Here is a 12,971-nt window from a genome sequence, read left to right as displayed (position 1 = left end):
CTGAATAGTAGATGACGTGCTCTACCTGCACCCCTAAGTGATGCTGTTAGATGCTTTGACTGAGTTATTAAATGTTGCTGGGTCAGACAGAGATGAGTTAGAAATGATAGAGCCAGCAGACATGGTAAGGCACAAATAAAAAGCAGAATAAAGAACAGGTTGTGGCTGTGCTGAGTGCTGTCTTTCAGGATCAATGGACCTCTGTACAGACACCTCACCATCAGGGATACATGCCACTGTTGACAGACATGAATGCCTTCCTTTACATGGAACTACTGTTTGTATGCTCTATTCTAAAACCTCCCAAAGGTTTATTTCATTGCTAACTCTTTCTGTCACCAGGACTGTGATCAGAATTCAAGCATGAGCTTACAGCCTTGACATCATTACATGACATCATATATTCACCGTGTAGAAAAGCACTATATAAGAACCAGTCCATTTGCCTTTACGAAAGAACCCCAAAAATGAGTCCACACTATAAAAATGATGCCAGATTTGACTCAGGATCCTCACTGTGCCCCTACTTTAAAGTGGATTGAAAGGATGGTTGTTGATTGTAGAGAAAGAACACACAAGCAAACAGATAAGATATAGACTTAGTGAAATATTTTGCTCTCACACTTGATAAAATGTATAGAAATATGTATAATAAACTCTAAATCAGTATATTAATTATTAAACCATGAAACGTATCCACATTTTCAGTTAGCAATCACCTTTAATCACATTCGTGTGATTAAGTGTTTGCTTAAAAAGTGAAATATTTTCAGCACATTGCTCAGAAATATCTCACACATTTTCTTTTGATATGTCCTGTCTGTAAATTATTAAAGGCATATATTTGAATTATAAATACACTAACTATAAGAAAACAGGCAAAACATGCACCATGCCTGAGGCTACGTCTCTTCATTGCATATAATTTCCATGTAGTCACTCTCTGTTTTCTCCGCTCCGTGCTTTCTCCTCCTTTGTGTTTACCTCCCCCTTCCTCCCTTCAGCTACACACACCCTCCCACCACCCTGGCCAGCCAATATGGTCTGAATAGAGGCTGATTCAGGGTGTCAGGCCCTGTCTTAAATGTAATAAATTAGCACTGAGCTGGGGAAAGGTGCATCCTTCCCAACACATCACCAGAGAAGGAGCGTGTGCACCACCATCCTTGACCTCGTCTTCTAACCCCCACTTTTTATACACACACACACACACACACACACACACACACACACACACACACACACACACACACACACACACACACAGACACTACAACCTCCAATTCCCCCTCCATCATCAGCTAGTCCTGGTCTGGTTGGCTCTGTCAGCCATCATCCAGTGCTCCAGTGAGAATCATTAGCATTGTCATAACTGGCTGGGAAAGGAGGCCAGCAGAGACCTGGTTGAAGGGGTAGTGGGGGATATCTGTGTTTGTGAGAGTGAAAGAGTGGGTGGTAGTATGCAAGTATTCATAGCTATGTGTTTGCATACAGACACTGTAGGTTTATGAACAAATGTTCATCTTTTTCGTATGTGGCTATTTCATGAGTGCGAATGTCTGTGAGGGCTGGTGCGTCTGTTTGCCTGCACGTGCGTGTGTATGTGTGGTTGTGTGTGTGTGTGTGTGTGTGTGTGTGTGTGTGTGTGTGTGTGTGTGTGTGTGTGTGCAGAGGTGTGGACTCGAGTCACATGACTTGGACTCGAGTCAGACTCGAGTCATTAATTTTATGACTTTAGACTTGACTTGAAAAAAGGTTGTAAGACTTGTGACTTGACTTGGACTTTTACACCAGTGACTTGGGACTTGAATTGGACTTGAACCTGTTTACTTGAAAAGACTTGATATTTTACCCAAATCTAAAATTTAACATACATATTATATAAAAAGTGTGGACCATTAATTCACTTTATTCATTCATTCATTCTTACCACACTCCGTATGTATGTGAGCGTGAGCTGTAGCACAGCCAATCAAATTAACCAGATTTAAAAAAAAAAACAAAAAAAAAACGCTCGAGCCAAAAATGCTCCCAAGAGTAATTTCTTTCGGCTACATAAACTACGAAGTAGTCAACAAAAAACGAAATGCAACATGCAAAACATGCAAGAAGAGAATTACAGACGGAGATGGAACAACTTCCAACTTTGTCCGACATTTGAAGTTGCATAAAGAACGGTAAGTGCTGCCTTTTTTTGCTACGATGAGATAGCGACTTAGCTAACTTCATCTTATTAGCAAATGTTCTCCGGGCTACGTTGATGATACTGTTTGGCTTTAACAGGTATGATATGTTTGTCATGCTATTTTAAATCCGGTCCTACAAGCGCATCCAAGAATAATACGCAACTTGTTCGCTCAGAATTGTCGGTGAATGGTGAGCAGGGTCCGTTTCAGAAAGTGGGTTCTGTAGCTGTACTCAAGGAAGACAGTTTCTCTCCGTCTCCTCCTCATCATTAACCCCGTAGAGCTACATGTTTATTTTTGTAAGAAAACCAATTACACCCTTATTTTTTGTTTATTATTGTGACTTATTTTGACATTGTTATGTGTTGCCAGACCATGGTTATATTTCATTATGCCAGTAGATACTGCTCTTGCATTGCTGTGGAACTACCAGAGAGACTCTAGCAATAGGCTCTGTGCACGCGCAGCTCAGAAATAAATGAGCTCCGTCCTGAGCAAGACGCTAACTTCGGTGTCCTCTCTATTAATCCACAGTTTGCTCATATTTGGCTACGCAGTGCTCTCTAGCCTGTGTGCTGCTTGCTGCCGGTCCAGATTCCCCTAGGTCTGGTGCCGGTAACATATGGTCGTGTTTAACTTTTGCATGTCTGAGCCAGGGAAAAAAAATTTTGGTTAGAAAATCTGGCCCACCTTAGTGTGTAATTGAGTAGTCCTGCTATATAAGGCCTTTTTCTTCTGTCATTTATGTCAATACATCAAATAAAATACTTTGATCTTATGTTATTAGCTGTTGTTTATTTGCAAAGGTCAGTTATTCTTAACAGGGATGCTAAACATTGCTTATTGGAACTGTATGCAGAGTTTTGAGAAAAGTGTTTTAATAAATATTGTTTATATATTTTTCATTTATATTTTTTATTGTCTGAAAACTATGAGAGTTTAAGTGTTAATAGTTATTTAGGATTATTAGGATCAACTTAAAGTAAAATGCAATTCATGAATGGCTGAAATGGAATTTCTGACATGAGTCTAATATGCTTACCTCTATCAGATTTGAAGAATACCAGATGAAAAAGAGGATCACAAATGAACCTCAACAGCCTTCCATATCACAGTTTATGGACACTTGTGCCGGACAGTACAGCATGACTCATCCACAGCAGAAAGCTATCACGAATGCATTATTAAGTGACTTGATTATTGGTTGCAACCTGCCCCTTTCTATTGTGGAAAACAAGAATTTTCGGCACTTTCTGACGGTAGTTGACAGAAAATACAGCCCGGTATGTCGCAGAACAATTATATCAAAAACGGAGAACCTTGCTGCTGAGAAACGTTCAATGTTAAAAACTCAGTTGAGCGAGACTGATCATGTTTCAGTCACTGTGGACATTTGGTCAGACCGAAGGATGAGGGGTTTCCTTGGTATCACTGTGCACTGGATACAGAAAGAGACAGAGAGGATGCAGCTAAAATCCAAACTGCCGGCCTTTGACCGCTTCAAAGGATTACACACTGGTGAAAGAATCTGTGAGAAATTTGAAGCTATATGTGACGAATACAACATTAAAGATAAACTAGACTATATTATTAGTGACAATGCTGCCAATATGCGAAAAGCATTCACTGTGTGCTTCCCCACTGAGCAAGCTGAGGAACATGATGATGGTGATCATCTTGACGACCCAGAGCTCTGGCATGACTTAACCTTGGAAGATCAGGAAACAGTAGGTGCTGCTATGGCAAAGACACAGCGCCTGCAGTGTTTTGCGCACACACTTCAGCTGGTGGTGAAAGATGGTTTGTCAGAGACCAAAGTGGCATCTCCTTCACTTTCAAAGTTATCTAAGCTCAGCTCTCTACTGCACACAAGCACAACATTCAAAGATGTGTTTGAAGCTGAATTTGGTGAACAGAAAGCGATCCCTGCTGCTGTAATCACAAGATGGAATTCAACACTGAGACAAGTGAAGGCAGTTATCCAATGTGATCATCTAAAACTCTGTGCTGTTCTTGAAATGACTGGGCACAAGGAGTTATTATTCACAACACGAGAGTGGAACCTTTTGAAGGAGATGGTGGACATCTTGAAGCCTTTTGGAGAAGCAACAGATTTGACACAAGGTGAGAAAATAGTCACGATTAGTGCTGTTGTTCCATCCGTGCTGTCCCTCAATCACCACCTTGAGAAACTGAAGCCTCAAGTCTGTTTCCTGAATGGTCTGGTCAGGAGCCTCCAAGCATCTTTGAACAAAAGATTTCTTGGAATCTTTATCAGTGTGCGAATGTCTAGAGCAGAAGATGGGATCACTGCCCCCTTTTCAGATCCAGTGTACCTTAAAGCAGCTGCTTTGGATCCAGCATTTTCTCTGTTGTGGGTGGAACACCATGTGTTGGGCAGTTGTGACATAAAGACAGAGGTGACACAAAAAGTTAAAGGTAAAGATTGAATATAGTTTATATTTTTTCTGTATTTTTTTTTGTCTAAAATTGTAATAAAGGCTCTTTTGCTGTTGTTAATTTGTTTTGCCAGATCTGATCCTGCAAGATGCGGCAGATCCTGCAAAGTCAGAGCAACTTGTGACTCCTGGTGAGGAACATCAAGAGGACTGTGAAGATGGAGGACTCTTTGCTGCTTACTGTAAGAGGCAGAAGAAGGATGTGGGGAAGAGTCCAGCTCTACAGCTAAGTCACTACCTGGATATTGCTGATGGACAGAACGCCCTCTTGTTCTGGGCAATGAACATGCAGACTCTTCCTTCTCTGTTTCATGTGGCCACCAGAGTTTTGGCAGTACCTGCATGTAGTGCTCCTGTGGAGCGAGTTTTCAGCTATGGTGGCATCATTCTACGGCCTCATCGTGCACAAATGACTGACAGACTTTTGGCCAATTTGGTCTTTTGCAAATGCAATGCAGAATAGTTAATAGTGAACTGAAATAAGTTAAAGTGCACATTCTTGTTCATTGTTTATTTATATATATATATATATATAATCATTCATTGTTTTGTACATACGGAAATCTCAGCACTTTTTGTTTCAACAGGAAGTTCTGCTTTTGCATTTTTTCACTGAATGTTTATTCTGTGAATTTGTAATTTAAAGGAAGACTATTCTTGCAGCAAAGTTTAATTGAGCTGTGCAAGGTGCAATTTCAGAATTAGTTTGTTCATATTTTGTAAGTTACTTGTTTCATCAGGTGATGAGATCAATACAGATTTAAAAAAAGAACACATGGTCTATTATTTACACCTAACATATAACTGCAACATTATTTTTTCGTTTTTTTTTTTTAAAGACTCGAAAGGACTTGAAATTCAAAGTTTCAGACTTGTGACTTGACTCGGACTTTTACACCAGTGACTTGAGACTCGACTCTGACTTGCCTGACATTACTTGAGACTTGACTTGAGACTTGAGGATAAAGACTTGAGACTTACTTGAGACTTGCAAGACAATGACTTGGTCCCACCTCTGTGTGTGTGTGTGTGTGTGTGTGTGTGTGAGAGAGAGAGAGAGAAAGAGAGAGAGACAGAGAACTGGTCCTGCATGCAGACATAGAGTGGTAATAAATAGAATGTATGTGGCAGCTGCAGAATTTGAGCAAAGTGGATACATGACTTAACAAGGTGTCCTGATGAAATGTGCAGAAATGGTTAATGAGTAAGATCAATTCAATTCAGTTTTATTTATACAACACCAAATCACAGCAACAGTTGCCTCAAGGTGCTTTATATTGTAAGGTAGACCCTACAATAATACATGCAGATAAAAACCCAACAACCATATGACCCCCTATAAGCAAGCACTTGGCGACAGTGGGGAGGAAAAACTCATTTTTAACAGGAAGAACCTCCAGCAGAACCAGGCTCAGGGAGGGGCGGCCATCTGCCACGACCGGTTAGGGAGAGACAAGGAAGACAGGACAAAAGACATGCTGTGGAAGAGAGCCAGAGATTAACAACAAGTATGATTCAATGCAGTGAGGTCTTTTAACTCATAGTGAGTGAAGAAGAAGTACTCAGTGCATCATGGGAATCCCCCAGCAGCCTATACCTATTGCAGCATAACTAAGGGAGGATTCAGGGTCACCTGGTCCAGCCCTAACTATATGCTTTAGCAAAAGGAAAGTTTGAAGCCTAATCTTAAAAGTAGAGATAGTGTCTGTCTCCTAAATCCAAACTGGAAGCTGGTTCAATAGAAGTGGGGCCTTAATAACTGAAGGCTCTGCCTCCCATTCTATTTTTAAATACTCTAGGAACAACAGGTAAGCCTGCAGTGCGAGAGTGAAGTGCTCTAATGGGGTGATATGGTACTATCAGGTCATTAGGATAAGATTGGACCAGATTATTGAAGACCTTGTAAGTGAGGATTTTGAATTCAATTCTGGATTTAACAGGGAGCCAATGAAGGGACGCGGGTATAGGAGAAATATACTCTATCTTCCTAGTCCCTGTCAGTACTCTTGCTGTAGCATTTTGGATTAACTGAAGGCTTTCAGGGAGTTTTTTAGGACATCCTGATAATAATGGATTGCAGTCGTCCAGCCTGGAAGTAATAAATGCATCAACTAGTTTGTCAGAGTCACTCTGAAACAGGAAATAATTACTAAAGTTAACTCAGAAAGATCAATTGGAGAAAGAGACTCTAAATGAATATCAATGGTACTGAAAGAAGTTGTAGATAATGTTACATCTGTGAGATGATTATGATTAATTATTTTCTCTAATAGTTAAAATTTCATCTGTGTAGAAGTTCATGAAGTCAATAGCGCTTTGCTAATTATTTGAGCTGTATAGTGTAAACAGAATTGGTCCTAGCACTGAACACTGTGGAAGTCCATAATTAACCTCAGTGTGTGAAGAGGACTCTCCATTTACATGCACAAACTGGAGTCTATTAGAAAGATATGATGTAAAGCACTGCAGCACAGTACCTGTAATACCTACAGCATGTTCTAATCGCTCTAATAGAATATTATGGTCAACAGTATCAAATGCTGTACTAAGGTCTAGCAGGACAAGCACAGAGATGAGTCCACTGTCAGAGGCCATAAGAAGATCATTTGTAACCTTCACTAAAGCTGTTTCTGTGCTGTGATGAACTCTGACACCTGACTCAAACTCTTCCAATAAGCCATTCCTCTGCAAATTATCAGTTAGCTGTTTGAAAACTACTCTTTCAAGAATTTTTTTAATGAATGGAACGTTAGAGATTGGCCTATAATTAGCTAAGACTGCTGGGTCTACAGATGGCTTTTTAAGTAACGGTTTTACTGCCAGCTTGAAGGCCTGTGGTATATAGCCGATAAATAGAGAGAGGCTGATCATATTTTAGATTAAAACATTAATATTAATGTAATAAATGTAAATATTAATCAGTTACACCTGATATGTGTAATGTACATTCCAAGCCTATGTAAAAACCCAATTTTATTTGTTGTTATTTATATATTCTTTCATGGTTAGGGCCAGTATTTTTTATATTTCTTCAACAACATGTACTAAAAAAAAACACTTGCATGGAGTATTTACAAGAAGACATGTTCAGCAAACAGAATAACCTAAATAATTCACAATTGAAGAGTGTTTAAAAAAGAGTTTTGCCCACAGTGTTTTAACCTACAAAGGTCTCACATGTCCCTGACAGTTCTCCATGGTCCATCTGTGCACTCTGTCATCCTGATACAGTTTGATAACCACTGGTTAAATGTACCATCACCTGCAGTACATGTGTATTTCTCTCACACAGTCACAGTCAGTGATCACTGATTCGTTGATACCTTTGAAGAAAGGTAGTCCTCTTCATTTCCATAATCCATAAATCAAACTGTACTTCTTATAAATCTGTCACTGCAGCCTGCGTATGCCATTAATCTTTCTGATAATCAATCCTCTGCATGCTATTAGTTATTAGACTACATTCTGTTCATGAGTTAGAAAAAAAACACGTAACATATGTGAATAGTTAGCATGTCTATTTCTCCTTTGTTTTTTTAAGTGATTAGTAATTCGATATTAGTACAGGTTGCACAGCCATTTTCTCTGCACTTTTGTATTTAGCCAGTAAAAAGACAAGTCATATTTCTATTAATATAGTTTAATAAAATATATGCTCTAAGCCAGGGGTTTCAACCCTAAATGAGCTGTGGGTGTGCTGGCACTGTCATCTCATTGGAGGGCCACCTTGGTGTTCAAGTAGCATAACATAGCATCTTTATTTAAAATGCACTTTACAACCAACAATGTTGACCAAAGTGCTACAAATATAAAACAGAGAGAAAACAGTTTAAATTACATATAAAATATCTTAAAATTAAAAATAATATAGTTAATAAGAAAACATATTAAGAGACATCAACAAGTCCTGCTGTGCTGAAAGCCAAGGTAGATAAATATGTTTTAAGTTGTGATTTAAAAACAGATAAGGAAGGTGCCTGTCTAACATGTAAAGGCAACACACAGCAAACGCCCGATCCCCTCTGAGCTTACGATTAGTCCTGGGCACACTCAGGAGGAGCTGGTCTGCCAACCTGAGGGACCGGGAAGTTATGTATGGATGAAGAAGCTCAGAGAGGTACAGAGGGGCAGCATTGGACAAACATTTAAAAACAAATAAAAGCAGCTTAAAATGGATCCTAAAATGCACGGGCAGCCAATGAAGTGAAAATAAAACTGGGGTGACATGCTCGCATCTACGTGTGCCAGTTAAAAGGCGTGCAGCAGCATTCTGAACTAGCTGCAGTCGAAAAACAGAAGATCTACAAAACAAACAAACAAACAAAAAACCCCACAAATATTTCCTAAAATGTAGTGAATGTAGTGTTTTGTTTTGTTTTTTTATTATTATTTTAAATATTGTATAACAAGACAAAACTGCAAATGTAAACTCAAATTATTTTTCTCTCGTAACTAACTGAAGCCTTTCATTGAACTATAATAAACACATTGGTCCTCTCATCTGGCCAGACACATAGCAGTACTTCTGCTATTATTTTGTTCGTATTCAACAAAATCAAAATGCAGACAGAAGTGTACACATTAGTTTTTGACTCTCTCACTGAAATAACACAGCCAATCCCTCAGGATGTTTGTACTCTCTGCTCATATTGCCTTCATATTAAATCAGTTTGGGCTTTTTAAAGAACTTATTTAAATACTGCACTCGACAACAAACAGATCGTCCCTAACAAAAAAAGGAACATCAAGGGCCAGATTGCATTAGATTTCTTTCTGTAGGGTGACATGGGCTGGAAGTGGCCCCAGGGCCGTGAGTTTGAGGCCCCTGCTCTAAGCATTGTAGCTCGTATTGATTACGTTTTTATATTCACTATCATTTGAGAATTTACATGACCTAACAGTTTGTCTCATTCAGTTTAATTCACAGCCAGTGGTTGGGGTAAGAAGAACGCAAAAGGAGAAAAGAAAAGCATTATGAGACATTAACATTAACTCATTCACTGCCATTGACGTCTATAGCCGTCAATTGCAGTGAATGAGTCAATGGGTTTAACTCATTCACTGCCGATGGCTGGCAGTGAATGAGTTAACAATAACAACAAGCAAATAGGTAGATACTATTTTATTTGAAAATGAATCAGGTAAGCAGGGGGGCAGGTAGGTGTTTCTGGAGAGTATTCAATGACAGATTACCGGCTTAGGTGGAGCAGAAGTGACCAGCATCCAGGTTGGAAGAGTTATGGCGAGGTGGAGTGAGACAACTGAGAAGACAAGAGAACAAGGTAAGATACAAGCACTATGATGAACACAGGATACGAGAAGCCACGAACTAACATAGGATTAGTTGTGAGCGCTGGTCTTAAGTAATGCCGGTCTAATCAGCTCCAGGTGGGAGCCCTGGGAGGAGTGATGATGACTCCACCCAGAGGAGGGGCGCCAGGCACTATAGAGAAACACTGACTCACCCAGACCACGACAAACTGTCTCTATCGATGTGGTGTGTGTATGTGGCGTGTGTAGGGTGTGAAGGAAGATGTCATAGAAGAGGGATAGTAGTATAGCAAAGACAGTGCCTTAAAAATAAAAATAAAGCATGCAAGAAAATAAATCAAGCCAATTTTACAACAGATCAATCACATCAGAGTGTTTGTTGTCATTTTTAAATAATTCCATATGTTTGTTTGTTTTTTGTCAAATGACATGTAATATGAGCGACTGGCTTGCTTGGCAGGTCCAGTGTGGAGTGACTGACATACTGTTTAGTTGAGACAGATTATGAGGGTCGTTCCCCAGTGAACACAGGTGCTCCAGGCACTACATTCACACCACAGCTTTGTTGTTTCTTTGTTTAACTATATTTCTAGAATCTAAGTGAATTCTGATATCTAATTTTATTTTTGTGTACATCAAGTTTTCAATGTACAATATTAATGCCTTAGTTCCACATTGAGCATCCAAACTGTATGTTTTATTTTGAATGTTTATTGGTTCTTTGCTAGCCTAGATTATGAGCACTGATTCCATCAGTTGAATTTTTGATAAATCCTGTTAAGGAAGTTAAACAACATGGTGAGGTTATTATTGAGAGCTCCAGTCTTAGCCTGTGATTAGACCCACAACAAACCTGTATCTGTGTTCTCCAATAATTCCTGTCCTGTCATTGTGGAGTGGTACACCAAGATGACAGACCAGACCAGAGCCCCCTCCTTTTTCTGTGCATTTCTATACGTGCATGTAGTCATCCATGTGTGTGGCAGCATGAGAATAAGATAGCTAGACTGGTGTGCATGTATGTGTACTCTACCCCAGTATAGGCGGCAGTATTAATGAGCCCAGATTTCATTTCCGATGAGCGATTATTTGACTGTTCATTTGGCTAAGATTTATGATGAGGCCCTATATCTGTAGCCTGCAGCACTGCACAAGTCTTTAATAATGGGGAATGAACACATTAATCACCCTGTAGCAGTCAGCTACAGAAAGCAAGGGAGCACCATCCAATCTGCATCACTGGATGAGAGAGACTATCACCTCATATTCATTTAAAAACCTTATCTAGTACATGGAGGTAAGGAAAAATGACCTGTCTAACTGAATATGATTTAACATCATAAAACTGAGAGTCATACACACACTAGTTATCCTGTTGTGATGAAAGACACAGACCAACATTGGGCTGTCTGCCCAATGTTGAGGATGCACAAACAGAATCACCATAACAAACCCACAGGGTTTATCTAGGGTGGAGCATTGCCACTATTCGCAAAACCTCATGAGTCTCAGGGCTATATATATATAACCTTATATATATATATTAGTGCTTTAGCGTTAATCTCATTAAAATGACGTTAATGCCATAACCGCATTAACGCGACAAATCTCCATTAGCAAGTTTGCACAGTTGTAGCCACAGCTGCCCTGGGGCAGACTGACAGAGGTGAGGCTGCCATATCGTGCCATCGGCCACTCTGGCCATTACCAGTAGGCGGTAGGTGAAGTGTCTTGCCCAAGGACACAACAACCGAGACTGACTGTCCGAGCCGGGGCTCGAACCGGCAACCTTCCAGTTAAATGACGAACTGCCAACTCTTTGAGCCACGATCGCCCCACTTCATAGACGCCTCACTGTCACTTACCGGAACTTCAACATTATGCAATTCATACTGTACATAAATGCCACTTGTTTTGCACAACAGCCAACTGCTGACCTCTGTATATTTTATTTTTATTTTATATATATGTACACACACACACACACACACACACACACACACACACACACACACACACGTGTATATACATATTTAGTATACATATTTAGTAATGCACATACACTCTTATATTTGTACATGTATTTATTCTTATAATTCTCAGATTTACCCATTCTTATATTTGCTTGTTCTTGTGTTATTGTATTTTGCACACCTCTGTTGCAACACTTCTTGGACATGTTGCAGTGTGCACAACTCAGCTGCTAGAATTCTTACCTACACTAAGTCCTGATAAGTCACGCACTCCCTTATGCACTTCCAGTGAATCCTAATCAATTCCCAGATATCCTGTAAAATGAGTCTCTTCACTTACAAATCCCTAGATGTTCTTACTCCCCAGTGTTTATCTGATCTTCTCCTACACCGTCCCAGATTCTGCCTTTCACAGACAAAGGCTTAGTCTCCATTTCTCACACCAGGCTGTGGTCTTACAAAGACAGAGCCTTCAGTGGTGCTACGCCTACTCTTTGGAATCAGCTCCACTATGGGAACTGCAGTGACTGGTCTCTGAACATTTTCACCTATTCACTGAGGCCCATTTATTTGACTTTTGTGTGTAAAACAACTGTGAGTTTCCTGAAGGACTGTATATAAATAAAGAAATATATAGTGGCATTTAAAAAGTTGTTTAAAAATATAAATTGAATGTTATGGTGATATGATGTAGTAATGATTTTTTGTCTAAATTTTTAAAAGTAACAAAGCAAAATCACAATCAGAATACTTTATTAATCCTAGAAGAAATTATGTGGTTACAGTTGCCCCAAGACAGTAAGAACAGAATAACTCTATTAGATAAAAATAGCAATAAAGTGTTTAAATAATTTTAAAATATAAGGACGTTTCAAGTGTCCTAAGCAAAAGGAAATTTGAAAGAAAAATATATTTTTGACTGGTCAATCATACAAAAACAAGGGCAATAAATGTCATTGTTTCAAAGAAACATACTTAAAAACTCATAATTGTTCTTCAGCCTTTGGCACAGAGCTGGGCATAAATTCAGAGCTGTCACATCTTGAAATCTGCCTCAGATTTACATGCAAATTTAGATAAAA

Source organism: Astatotilapia calliptera, chromosome 15, assembly GCF_900246225.1.
Source record: "Astatotilapia calliptera chromosome 15, fAstCal1.2, whole genome shotgun sequence".
Lineage (NCBI taxonomy): Eukaryota > Metazoa > Chordata > Actinopteri > Cichliformes > Cichlidae > Astatotilapia > Astatotilapia calliptera.
This window is presented reverse-complemented; position numbering follows the sequence as displayed.